The following is a 13,823-nucleotide window of genomic DNA, read 5'->3' on the forward strand; positions in this document are numbered from 1 at the left end:
ACTCCACCTCCACCTTGCTGGCGTCTGAGTCGGACTGGAGCTCTCTGCCCTTTACCAATCCAGCCACGGGCCCACCCATCTGGCCCATCAAGACTCCCTCTCATTTCATCAGTCCATAAAACCTTAGAAAAATCAGTCTTGAGATATTTCTTGGCCCAGTCTTGACGTTTCATCTTGTGTGTCTTGTTCAGTGGTGGTCGTCTTTCAGCCTTTCTTACCTTGGCCATGTCTCTGAGTATTGCACACCTTGTGCTTTTGGGCACTCCAGTGATGTTGCAGCTCTGAAATATGGCCAAACTGGTGGCAAGTGGCATCTTGGCAGCTGCACGCTTGACTTTTCTCAGTTCATGGGCAGTTATTTTGCGCCTTGGTTTTTCCACACGCTTCTTGCGACCCTGTTGACTATTTTGAATGAAACGCTTGATTGTTCGATGATCACGCTTCAGAAGCTTTGCAATTTTAAGAGTGCTGCATCCCTCTGCAAGATATCTCACTATTTTTGACTTTTCTGAGCCTGTCAAGTCCTTCTTTTGACCCATTTTGCCAAAGGAAAGGAAGTTGCCTAATAATTATGCACACCTGATATAGGGTGTTGATGTCATTAGACCACACCCCTTCTCATTACAGAGATGCACATCACCTAATATGCTTAATTGGTAGTAGGCTTTCGAGCCTATACAGCTTGGAGTAAGACAACATGCATAAAGAGGATGATGTGGTCAAAATACTCATTTGCCTAATAATTCTGCACTCCCTGTATAACCAACTAAAGCCTATGGGGGTGGTAATACGGCCGCTTCTTTAACGGCCAAAGAATAGCAGCTGTCAGAAATTAGGAGATGCTGTATTTTTGGCAGCGAAATCAATGGGCCTTTTTTAACAGCCGTTTAGACAGGAGTACACTCCTATAACGGCGGTTAAAACTGGTATTTCAGGGGTTAAAAAATACTCACCTCAACTACTTGCACGCACAGTGACACTCACTGCTCACTGGAGGACCTGTGCTTCCTGCATAATGACATCACGTGATCAGGTTCTTAGCATCAGGTCCTGCTGCTTCCGATGGGGAGTGAGTGTCCCTTACACATGCAAGTGGTTGAAGTATTTTTTTTCAAAATTTTTAAAAAAGGTGGAGGCACAATGGAGGGCATTATGAATGCTGGGGCCCACTATAGGGAACATCATTTATGCTGGGGGCCACTAGAAGGCACTATTTTCAATGGGGGACATTATGTAAACTGTAGGGGTTGGGATAATCCATTGAAACTCATCTGGATGCAAAACGCTGTTGAAAACAGCCATATGGTCAGGTAATGGATGCACAAAGGGTTAAAAGATGGCCATGAAAAATGGACAACGCTTTTAATGGCCATTTGTTTTTACATTAGTTTGCATGTACTCTAGCCTTACATGGGACTGTATATTGAAGGTGGGTGGGGGAGAGAGTGATGTTATTTACATGGGAATGTTTGTTCGAGGGGCTGAAGGGAGGAAAATATTTGTAAAATGTATTAGTTTTTTTTACTTTCTGTAAAGGGGCACATATCTGGGCATAACTATTGTGAAGGAGGCACATCTGAGCATAGCTAATGTAGGCTCAACTACTGGGAAGAGGGACACAATGTGGGCATAACTACTGTGTGGTGGCATAAAGGGGGGTATAATTACTATGTGGGGGCATTAAGGGGAATGGGTGCAATTGGGTGTGTTTAATTATGTTTTGGGCGAAGTTACAGGCTTATTTTATTATGAAAGAATTTGCAGCGGGGCGCCATGTGTGCCGCACAAAGTATCCCTCTTTCTGCTGTACAAAAGTTGGGAGGTAAGGCTTACCTACTTTTAAAATGTATGAACTGTTTAAAGGATAGATGATAAATAAGATTAGAGGAGGCCTACCGTAACTCCTTGGAATCCTACTCCATACAAAATATACCCACTGACCAAAAAGGTACTACGGGGTAAATACAAACAAGTAAACAATGATTATGTAGAATATTTATTGAAACAATGTATAAAAATTGTTTCAAGAAAGTCTATTTTTTGTGAGGGTTTATTTGGGTTTTGTAGTTATTATGGGTTATTACTTCTCTATACAAGTTAATGAGGGATACAGGCTCAGACGCCAAACAATCTAAAATGTATCACTTAATGTCGCCTGTCATAAATGTTAATAGTGGAAAAGTACAGGAGTGATAGAGTCTGTGTGACAACATCTACGAGAGCAATTATGGCTTCAATATTGGTCGACTTCCAATATTCTCATAAACATATCTAAAAATTGGTTGAACAGAATTTTTACTAAACAGCTTGGGGTATTTCTGTAATAAATCTACAAAAATATTGACCCAAATTTAAGCATTCTGCGCACAGACAAATTCTGCTGTGTATGCTGCACCATACCTTTCACATAACACAGTCAACCTTATTTTTAAAAATAAAGCCACCCCTGAGGCTGAATTAGAAAACTTCAGGGGAAAAAACACTTTTTCAAGTAGAGATGCTGCATGATCCCTCAGGGAAACGAGAAAAGCAATATATATACAGCAAGATCACCAACCTAAAAAATATAACAATTCAAATTCTCTTTCCCTGAGGCTCCGAACAGAGAACAGCACAATGTCCACGGGAGATACAGTATGTAGCACTTGCCGCCAAGAAGCAGATGAGACACGAAACAAAAACACAAGAGGCTAAACAGAGCAATCTCTGCATATGCTAGAAGAGAAACAATTGCTAATACAACTTTAACCTTTCTGCTGAATAACTTTATAACTTTACTCGGCTTTCACTCACTGAAAGCAGCAAATGGAGGCAGATCATGCAGATGCTATGGGGTCTGTGGGTAACCCGCCAACCTGCCCCACTGATTGCAGTGGAAAACCTCCAGAGATTAACTTCAAGCAGGCCAGCCCTTCTCCAATAAGGTGTGTCTGTCTCAGCTAGCCAATTGCAAAGCTAGCCAAGACTTGTGATCTGTGGACCCCACCCTGCAGCACTGTCTAAAGTACCTATGTCAAACTCAAGGCCTGTGGGCCAAATTCAGCCTGCCCCATCATTTTATGTGGCCCACGCAAGCTCCGAACACCAAACAAATTAAGACATGATGTGAACACTACAAGACGCTTCCCTCACACACTAAAAATTCACAGAAAAGTAATACAAAGCCCTCCCTAAAACATAACCTTTATTTATTTCAAGTCAAAAGTCACAAAAAGGTGCAAAAAAAGAAACCCCTATCCTAAGGCCAATATATGCCCACACAGGAAAAGGTAGTCCAGAAGGGAGAGTTGCCAAACAGTAATGTAATATAATCCTGGAACATACCCTATGTAGCCTGATCCTAAACTCGCCTTACCTAAAGCGGAATGTTGTTATTGTTTGTCCATCATTTTCGATGAGGACCTTGACATCTCATAGATAGATCTTCGGCCATTAGCGATGTAGCCTTAGATGGCTAATAAGGCCTATGTTAGCATTAAATGTTTTGTTACATACTGAACAGACAAATATAGAGGATGTTGTTTCAGAATTTGCATTTGCAGCTTTATGTTTACGAAGTGTACGCTTCTCCTGTGCTAGGATTGTCCTTCTGGATTTGTATGTCTGGCAACCCTGATGGATCAGGGAATGCCATGTATAACGATCATGTGCCAGAGATTCCCACGAGGTGATGTTGATATCCAGGGACTTGAGAGAGGCTTTCAGTGTATCTTTGTATCACTTCTTTTGCCGCCCATGCGATCGCTTTCCCTTGGACAGCTCACCATAAAATATCTGTCCAGGCATATGATGGTCTGGCATCCGTATGACGTGACCTGCCAAGCGCATCTGGGCTTTCAACAATAAGGTGTAAACTGATGGTAAGCCTGCTTTGGAGAGGACCTCTGTATCTGTCAACTTATCCTGCCACGGATCCTTATGATTCTACGGAGGCAAGTCATGTGGAAGTGGTTTAGCTGTCTAGCATGTCTTCTGTATACTGTCCAGGTCTCACTAGCATACATCAGGGTGGTTAACACTACAGCCTGGTAGACATTAAGCTTTGTAGCAAGGCTTATTCTACGGTGGTCCCACGCAGTCTGCCGAATGCAGAACATACTTTTGCAATTCTGCAGTTGACCTCGATGTCAATTCTCACTGCGTGGGAGAGGGTACTGCCAAGATACGTATACTGGTCCACTGCATGCAGCTTCTGTCCTTTCACTGTGATGGTAGGTTCTTGATATTGGGCTTTTGTAGCTGGCTGGCACTTCACTTTGGCTTTCTTTGCGGTAATGATGAGGCCAAAGTTGTCACATGCTTCTGTAAACTTGTCTATACTGGCTTGCATTTCCTGCTCTGTTCCGCACAATTGTCAGCAAAAAGAAACTCACGAAGCAGTCAGGCAGTCTTCGTAAGTTGAACAGTTTCCAATCGGTTCTATACCTCAGATTGATTCCCAGTGAACTGTTCTGAAAGACATCTGACAGCATGGCTTAAAACATTATGCTGAACAGCACCCTTGTTTCACACCATTTGTGACAGGGAAGGCCTCTGAAGATTCACCATTGCTCAGAACTCAAGCCGCCATACCATCATGTAATTGCCATACCATCAGGATGAATCTGTCTGGGCATCCAAACTTCAACATAATGCGCAATAAGCCTTTGCAACTAACTGTGCCAAAAGCATTGGTAAGATCTATAAAGGTGGTGTATAGTTCACGATTTTACTCCTGACATTTCTCCTGAAGCTGTCGAGCTGCAAATATGTCCATCATGCCACGCTCTTTGCAAATATCACACTGTGTCTCAGGTAGCAGACCCCATTCAAGATGATCAATCAGACGATTTTGTGCCAAGATCTTGCCTGCAATTGATAAAAGTGATATTCCTCTATAATTATCGCAGATTTGTCTATTTCTTTCCTCTTATAAAGGTATACGATGAATGCATCTTTCAGTTCCTAAGGTATGGAACCTTGATTCCAGAAAGACTGGAACAAGCACTGCACCATCAGCCTTATAGACTTCCGTTGGAATTGTGGCAGACGCAGCACTATGAAGTGCCTTTTGCGCTGTGGCATGTGTTGAAAAGATATCACAAAATGGCGGTATGCATAAGATGGTGGTTCAACTGTTCAATCTTGTCATTCAACATAAAATGGCGGAGTATCTGTACTCTCACTTTAAGTTATTTAAGCACTTTATGATCTCTCTGAGAGGTATATCTGAGGTCTAACTAATAGTTTACTTGCTGAATTTAGTCGCAATTTGCAGTATGCAGTTAGCAGTAACTATTTGCAGATTGGTTGAGTATGATCTGATATGATTGTATGCAATTTGGATTGCAATATGGAATTTGAATTTGGATTGTGAACTTTGTAGTTTGCAATTGGTGGAACTGTAAGTAAACACACATATAACTGGTTCAGTATACAGTTCTAATCACTATATTAACAGTAGGAACTTTATATAACTGTTTTAAATACCTATTTTGGCATCTCTGCTTCCATTAAACACAGCTCTTAGTGGAGTGAATGTCTGTTCAGCTCCTCTCCTCTGGTGTAATGATTCTAGCAGCTCTTGATAGGGGAATTCCCCACACAGGCTGTGTGTGAGGCTGGCTGTGGTTGGTCAAAACTCCTGCGGTGTGTGAGGCTGGCTGTGATTGGTCAAGACTCCTGCCTAGCAACAACAGTTTAACTCTATGCTTTCTGTTGTTTCTAGGTGTCATTGAGCTTACAGTATCTTACACCATATAATGAATCTTAAAGGCATATTATCTTTCCTGCTTCTGTGAACACAATATATAACAGTTAATGTCTTGATGAAGGACCTCTATGTCTGAGGTCTGAAACGCGTAGACTAAGTTTTTGTATTTGATGCCTGGAGATTTTAACACAAGGAAATAAAGATTTTTTTATTGAAAGCTGGATTTTATATTTCTTTGTGGAAGGCTATGTGGTCGGTGTCCGGGACTTTTTTCTGTGCTTCCAAGAGAAAGCCCACAGGTGAGCGCTGCAATTGATGAATTTGCATTGGTAACAGTTATATGACATCCAAACATGAAGTCACTGTAAATAACTCTGTCCTTGTCTTTAACAGACAAACATAGGAACTGTATTAAGGTTATTGGCAGGTCTAGCTGTATAAACATATACAGTTGCAAGAAAAAATATATGAACCCTTTGGAATGATATGGATTTCTGTACAAATTGGTCATAAAATGTGATCTGATCTTTATCTAAGTCACAATAATAGACAATCACAGTCTGCTTAAACTAATAACACACAAAGAATTACATGTTACCATGTTTTTATTGAACACACCATGTAAACATTCACAGTGCAGGTGGAAAAAGTATGTGAACCCCTGGACTAATGACATCTCCAAGAGCTAATTGGAGTGAGGTGTCAGCCAACTGGAGTCCAATCAATAAGATGAGATTGGAGGTGTTGGTTACAGCTGCCCTGCCCTATAAAAAACACACACACCAGTTCTGTGTTTGCTTTTCACAAAAAGCATTGCCTGATGTGACTGATGCCTCGCACAAAAGAGCTCTCAGAAGACCTACGATTAAGAATTGTTGACTTGCATAAAGCTGGAAAGGGTTATAAAAGTATCTCCAAAAGCCTTGCTGTTCATCAGTCCACGGTAAGACAAACTGTAAATGGAGAAAGTTCAGCACTGCTGCTACTCTCCCTAGGAGTGGCCGTCCTGTAAAGATGACTGCAAGAGCACAGTGCAGACTGCTCAATGAGGTGAAGAAGAATCCTAGAGTGTCAGCTAAAGACTTACAAAAGTCTCTGGCATATGCTAACATCCCTGTTAGCAAATCTACGATACGTAAAACACTAAACAAGAATGGATTTCATGGGAGGATACCACAGAGGAAGCCACTGCTGTCCAAAAAAAACATTGCTGCATGTTTACAGTTTGCACAAGAGCACTTGAATGTTCCACAGCAGTACTGGCAAAATATTCTGTGGACAGATGAAACCAAAGTTGAGTTGTTTGGAAGAAACACACAACACTATGTGTGGAGAAAAAGAGGCACAGCACACCAACATCAAAACCTCATCCCTGCTTTGCTGCGTCAGGGCCTGGACGGATTGCTATCATCGAAGGAAAAATGAATTCCCAAGTTTATCAAGACATTTTTCAGGAGAACTTAAGGCCATCTGTCCACCAGCCGAAGCTCAACAGAAGATGGGTGTTGCAACAGGACAACGACCCAAAGCATAGAAGTAAGTAAATCAACAACAGAATGGCTTAAACAGAAGAAAATACACCTTCTGGAGTGGCCCAGTCAGAGTCCTGACCTCAACCTGATTGAGATGCTGTGGCATGACCTCAAGAAAGCGATTCACACCAGACATCCCAAGAATATTGCTGAACTGAAACAGTTCTGTAAAGCGCGATGGTCAAGAATTACTCCTGACCTTTGTGCACGTCTGATCTACAACTACAGGAAACATTTGGTTGAAGTTATTGCTGCCAAAGGAGGTTCAACCAGTTATTAAATCCAAGGGTTCACAAACTTTTTCCACCTACACTGTGAATGTTTACATGGTGTGCTCAATAAAAACATGGTAACATTTAATTCTTTGTGTGTTATTAGTTTAAGCAGACTGTGATTGTCTATTGTTGTTACTTAGATGAAGATCAGATCACATTTTATGACCAATTTGTGCAGAAATCCATATCATTCCAAAGGGTTCACATACTTTTTCTTGCAACTGTAAGCTATATTAGCAACCTAGGACAGGTCTTAGCTGGTCAGCTACAGGAATTCCATCAGATCTTGGCGCCTTACCGCTGGACAGTCGACTAATGGCCTGTAAGGTTTCAGCCTCTAATGGTGGGACATCCAGGCTATAGTTAATATCCACCTGGGGTATTCTGTCAATTGCCTCATTATTGATGGTAGATGGGCAGTTCAGCACAGAGTGGAAATGTTCAGCCCAACGCTGTAGAATCAGAATTTTATCAGTGATGAGAGTTGTACCATTCAAATCCAGTAGAGGAGAACTTCCTGAAGACTGAGGTCCATACAGGGATCTGATGGCTTCGTAGGATTGTTTGGCATTGTTTCTATCAGCAAACTTCTGAATTTCATCTGCTTTGAAACTCAGGCAGGAGTCCTGCATCTTACATAGATTGCTCTGTCTAGTCCTGCGAGTGTTGATAAAAGCATTTTTCTTTGCAGTTGACGACGGGTTATTTTGATGAGCACGGTGAAGGCGCCTTATTCTCTTTATCGCTTTCATCAAACCAGTCCCGCTGTTTCCTGCAGGCGGATCAGAGAGCCTTAAATTCAGACTAATGCAAGATGTTCCGGAAGCATTCCCAGTCCTTCTCAGCACTTTCCTGCATTTGCAGGTTTGTGAGTTGATTTTCAAGATCTTTTACCAATGAGGCTGCTATATTGGGATTTACCAATGTATTGACATTGATCTTCTTTATCACAACTTTGTTTCCCTGTGGCCGTGTCTTAGGTTTGATGTGGATATTTAGTTTAGAAATTATGAGTTTATGGTCAGTCCAGCAGTCAGCACTCGGCATGGCCTTAGTTACTCTTACATCCTGTATGTCTTTCCTCTGCACTATGACATAATCAATTAGGTGCCAGTGCTTGGAGCGTGGGTGCATCCAGGACGTCTTTTTGCGAGTAGGTAGGCGAACGATGGTGTTAGTAATGACCAAGTCATGAGCAGCACATGTCTTCAATAGTAACAGACCATTGCTGTTACATGTGCTGATTCTGTTTTTGCCAATGACGCAATCCCAGGTGGAGTGATTGGATCCCACTCTCGCATTAAAATCACCAAGTAGAATCATTCTGTCAATGTGCTTCACAGATGAAAGTAGGGCATCGAGATAATTATAAAACTTGTCCTTTAATTCATCTGGATTCATTGTGGGTGCATAGACACTGATCAGCGTAGCTTGTTTTCCACGTAGTAATGGAAGTTGCAGTGACATGAGACGATCGTTTACACCCTTAGGAAGATTGGCAAGTTGGCGAACAAGATAATTTTTAACCGCAAAGCCAACTCCAGACTCACGACGTTGGTCACTGCCACGTCCACACCAAAAGAATGTGTAGCCCCCTCCGGTTTCTGTGAGTTGACCTTCATTTGCTAAGCGAGTTTCACATAGGGCTGCAATGTCGATGTCAAACCTTGCAAGCTCTCTAGCTTCCAGAGCTGTTCTTCTTTCTGGAAGATCTGCTAATGGGTTGTCTTGAAGCGTACGTACATTCCATGTACCAATAGTAAGTGGTAATACCTTTTGTCTCATCTTGGGTTTTGTATTTCGACCACATGAAATGGTATTCCCTCCAGGCGCGGTAATCTAAACAGGGTTTTGAGAGAAGCAACAATGTTTAGGGCACCTTTTCTATCCCCTTCCTCATACTTCGGAGGTGAGCAGTGTTATCCTAAAGAGGGCTGCTCAGTCACTCAGGTAGATGCCAAATCCAGCTGTTGCTTCGTCAGCATGAAGATGACCATTAGACCTGAGCTGCCTGTGTGCAGGTCCACAGCTCCTAGTGATTCCACACCTGCTGCTTCATTGTGTGAGATTGTGAGACAGCTCTCATTGTTCAATGTTTGTATATAACTGTCATTCTGAATTTGACCATAAGAGGCCGCTGGTACTCTGTTACAGCTAAGTTACTGCTGAATTTAAATATGTAAAAGAGTGGATGACTCATGCTCTGCTGCTGGAAGAACCAGGAAGTGGGAGCTGAGCTGACATGGTGGAAGGGATGTTTTGTGTGAGACTGAATCTGATTCCATCTTTGTGTCCGAGTGTCCTGCAGTGATCGGGGATGCAGTGGAAGGGAACTAGTCGTTGTCCCTCACCTAGATCCGGCTCTTAGGAAGAGGGATTGTTCCAGGAGGACTACTTACAGGCTTTGGACAGAAGTCTAACTACCAAGCAAGGCCGCATGTGTGCTGAGTGGCTGGTGGCCATTTCGGGTAGAAGGCATCCTCGGGCCCAGAATGGACACAGGTCAGTAAACCTGTTTACTCATCGCCTTATACTAGTGGTACCTGAAGCAACAGAGACTAAGCCTAGGCCTAAAATTAGATAGATAGATGGGGTTGTGTGATTGTCAGGCTGTACAGAATGGTTCTGCGACGCAGTATTGACTTTGCAGGCTCTGCTGTGTCTACCGTTGGCTAGGTTTTTCCTGTTTTGTGGCACAGTATTGACTTTGCAGGCTCTGCTGTGTCCGCCATCGGCTAGGCCTGTCCAGTGGGCAGAAACAGGGACTGTGGGTCCTGAATAAAGCATATTCTGTGCATGTTTGTATTGTTGCGGTTATACTACTGTTATAGCAAAGTTTCTGTTTTTGTATAAAAGCTGGTGTCTGTGTCGATTTCCTAGTTCCGTGACTTCGCTGTATCCTGGGGGTCCCTCCCTGGTTCACAGTCTTACAATCGCTCGCCTATCGCCACAGGATTTTGAACTGGTCGAGATGTCAAGAGTCAGCCTCACTCTCTCTTCCCAGATTACATTTTGCTCCAATTGCAGGACAGAAGTCAAGACGGTTAGAGATGGGCTGGGCGCAGTGGTTGACCAGGGAAACTTTCGAGTCTTGCTGTGTTCTTAGCAGATACTGGCTTTATGACCGTTGGTCCTATTAGTAGCGCTCATCCTCCAAACTCTGTCTTCACATGCTCGGGATAGACAAATCCCTGTTACCGAAGTTCAATGACCCGACGACTACTCTCAACCTGGTTTAGCCAGCCTTTCAAAGCTGCTGCCCAGGGTGTGGCCGCTGCGCATGTTACAGCTGCTAGGAGCCACAGGTAAGAGCTGAGTGTCAGGTAAGGACCAAAGGTGTACGAGATGCCCTGAAAAGAGCATGACATGCCATCCACCAGAGGTATTACCCCTCCATAGACACCCCTAGCCTCCCTGATAAAAGTGATCCCACGGTCTTCAAATCTCACCCTTAGTAGCCATAACCTGGCAGTTGTAGGGAAGGGGGATGCTAAAGTATTAAACTAGACTGAAGTGGTACAGCTTAGGACAGAGATGCCCAACCTGCGGCCATCCAGCTGTTGCAAAACTACAATTCCCAGTATGGCTAGACATACTGTAAGAGAAAAGGGTAATATTTTAATTGTTAGGTTTTTCCTTTTTTAGTTATGCGGCCTCCATTAATTTTTCTTATTGCCCCATACTCCAGGGTGAAGCTTTGTATGCAGCTTAATTCATCATTCTGCAATTTGTGTTTTTTGTTCTGTTTTTTATTTTCACTTTTACATTTTTAGTCTTTTTATCACTATTTAGTTTTTTGTATAATATCATTTTTATGATGTTTGTAATATTTTTGGATGCACTGTCACCTTCATTATTGTCACTATTAGGTTTAGTACATTTGAACATGGCTTTGAAATTGTTAATCATGTTTGTATCAAATTCACATGCTAATCACATTAGTAGCACTTTATATTTGAATTAATTACTTTTAACTAAATCATGCACATTTTAATTATGGTTATTATTAGTAATGTATTGTAAAAACATTTTTTATATTTATATTTGATTATTGTTCTGAATTAATTGCTGATCATGTTTGTATCAATTTGTTAATTACACCATTAGCACTTCACTTTCTTATCCAATTTTATTTAAACATAATTATGTATATATTTTTTTTAACTATATATGCACATCAGGCACTTTATTCTTTGGTCATTAGCTATGACAACACATTTACTCACTTATATGTACAGTCCCTGACAAAAGTCTTGTCGCTTCTCTATTTTGTAGAAACTCCTGCTATTAACCTGACTTTTAATTAATCAATTGATGTTAGATATAGCTCATAAGAAAAGCTAAAGTCCTCCCAAATGATGCACTGAAATAAATTAGTTTCACTGAAAAAAGATTGATCATTTAATCAAGACAGAAAGGTCAACTTTTGGCAAGACGAAAGTTTTGTCGCCTATACAGAAATTGAACAACTTTACTGCAAATTAGGGATCGACCGATATTGATTTTTTAGGGCCGATACCGATAATTTGTGAACTTTCAGGCCGATAGCCGATAATTTATACCGATATTCTGGGAATTTTCATTTTTGAAAAAATAAAATAAAAATTCCTACACAAATCTGCTGAAAATGAATGTTTATTGTTAATGTGTAGTTGGGGGTTGGGGGGGCGGAACTGCACCACCAATGTCTAATACTTGGCTAGGGGGGGGCACACTGCGCCACCAATGAAGCTTAATCTCTCATTTATTCATATACAGGAGGCGAGAGCTGGCTGCAGAATCACATAGCTGGCTCCCGGCCTCTATGAGCTGTAGCTGCGATCCGCGGCACCTGAGGGGTTAACTACAGCAGATCGCAGCTACAGCTCATAGAGGTCGGGAGCCGGCTATGTGATTCTGCAGCCAGCTCCCGCCTCCTGTATATGAATAAATGAGAGATTAAGCTTCATTGGTGGCGCAGTGGCCACAGCCCCTCCCCTTCTCGTCTCCTCCCTCCTCTCATTGGCGGCAGCACAGGGGGAGGAGACACTGCTTCCTTCTCCCCTGTGCTGCTAAGGGGAACACAGAGCGCTGACAGCAGCACGATCTGTGTTCCCCATACACTATCGGAATATCGGCAAAATAGATGCCGATACCGATAGCGTTCAAAATCCTCAATATCGGCCGATAATATCTGTAAATCCGATAATCGATCGATCCCTACTGCAAATCCAAAAATATGTCAGCAAATTAAGTAGTGGTGCTGTGAGATCCAAATTTAATATCCTGTATGACTCCCATGAGTCCTGTATGACTCCCTTGAAGGACAGCATCCATGCGGTTTGGCAAGGATTCATACAATTTATTGATGAAGTCATCAGGAATAGCAAAGAAAACAGTCTTGCATGCCTCCCAGAGTTCATCAATATTCTTTGGTTTTGTCTTCCATGCTTCCTCTTTTATCCTATACCACATATACTCAATGATGTTCATGTCTGGTGACTGGGCTGGCCAATCCTCGAGCATCTTGATCTTCTTCGCCTTAAGGAACTTTGATATGGAGATGGAACTATGCGATGGTGCACCATCCTGCTGCAGAATTTGCCCTTTTTTATAGTTGGGAATATAAGAGGTAGCTAAGATTTCTTGGTATTTTAGACTATTGATGTTGCCTTCCACCCTGCAGATCCCTCGCACACCCCCATACTGGATGTAACCACAGACCATGATTTTGCCTCCACCAAACTTCACTGTTTTCTGGGTAAATCTCGGCTCCATGCAGGTTCAAGTAGGTCTCCTGCAATATTTGCGGCGACTGTGGTGTAATTCAACAGAAGATTCATCTGAAAAATCGACCTTCTGACACTTTTCCAGCATCCACCCTTTTAGCAGGCTGTGGCCCTTGGCAAATGCCACGCGTTTTTTCAATTGTCTATTGTTTAGTGCTGGCTTATGGACACTGATTCGACCATGGAGGCCATTTCGAGACAGACTCCGACAAACTGTTCTGGTTGGCACAGGGACTTTAGGTAACCAGGTCTTGTGGAGCTCTGCTGCAGTGGAAAATGGGCTGGCCTTGGATTTTCGAGCCAACAAACGGTCCTCTCGAACAGTTGTCTTGTGGGGTCGGCCTGACCTGGCCTTGTCCAAAACGTCTCCCGTCTCTTTAAATCTTTTTTTTATCCTCTGAACTTGACGCTGAGACACATTGAAGGTGTCTGCCACATCAGTGGATCTGGTCTTCAGCCTCTTGATAATCAACACTTTAGTCTCCGGGTGAATCTTAGGCATGTTTGCAGAGGCCTAGTTGCAGTTGATGTGAAGGTCTAGTGTACTGGAGTTCTT

At 42.5% G+C, this 13,823-nt stretch overlaps 1 protein-coding gene across 1 annotated transcript in view; it reads left to right on the forward strand.

Annotated features, from left to right (window-relative positions):
• The first annotated feature begins 9,724 nt into the window (after window positions 1-9,724).
• Window positions 9,725-13,823, forward strand: part of MOSPD2 (motile sperm domain containing 2) — a 164,301-nt gene continuing 160,202 nt past the window's right edge. Inside the window, exon 1 of the mRNA XM_044283710.1 lies at window positions 9,725-10,001. The gene's annotated coding sequence lies outside the window, so the exon portion shown is untranslated. The remainder of the gene's footprint in view (window positions 10,002-13,823) is intronic.

This window comes from Bufo gargarizans, chromosome 3 (assembly GCF_014858855.1).
Source record: "Bufo gargarizans isolate SCDJY-AF-19 chromosome 3, ASM1485885v1, whole genome shotgun sequence".
Classification (NCBI taxonomy): domain Eukaryota; kingdom Metazoa; phylum Chordata; class Amphibia; order Anura; family Bufonidae; genus Bufo; species Bufo gargarizans.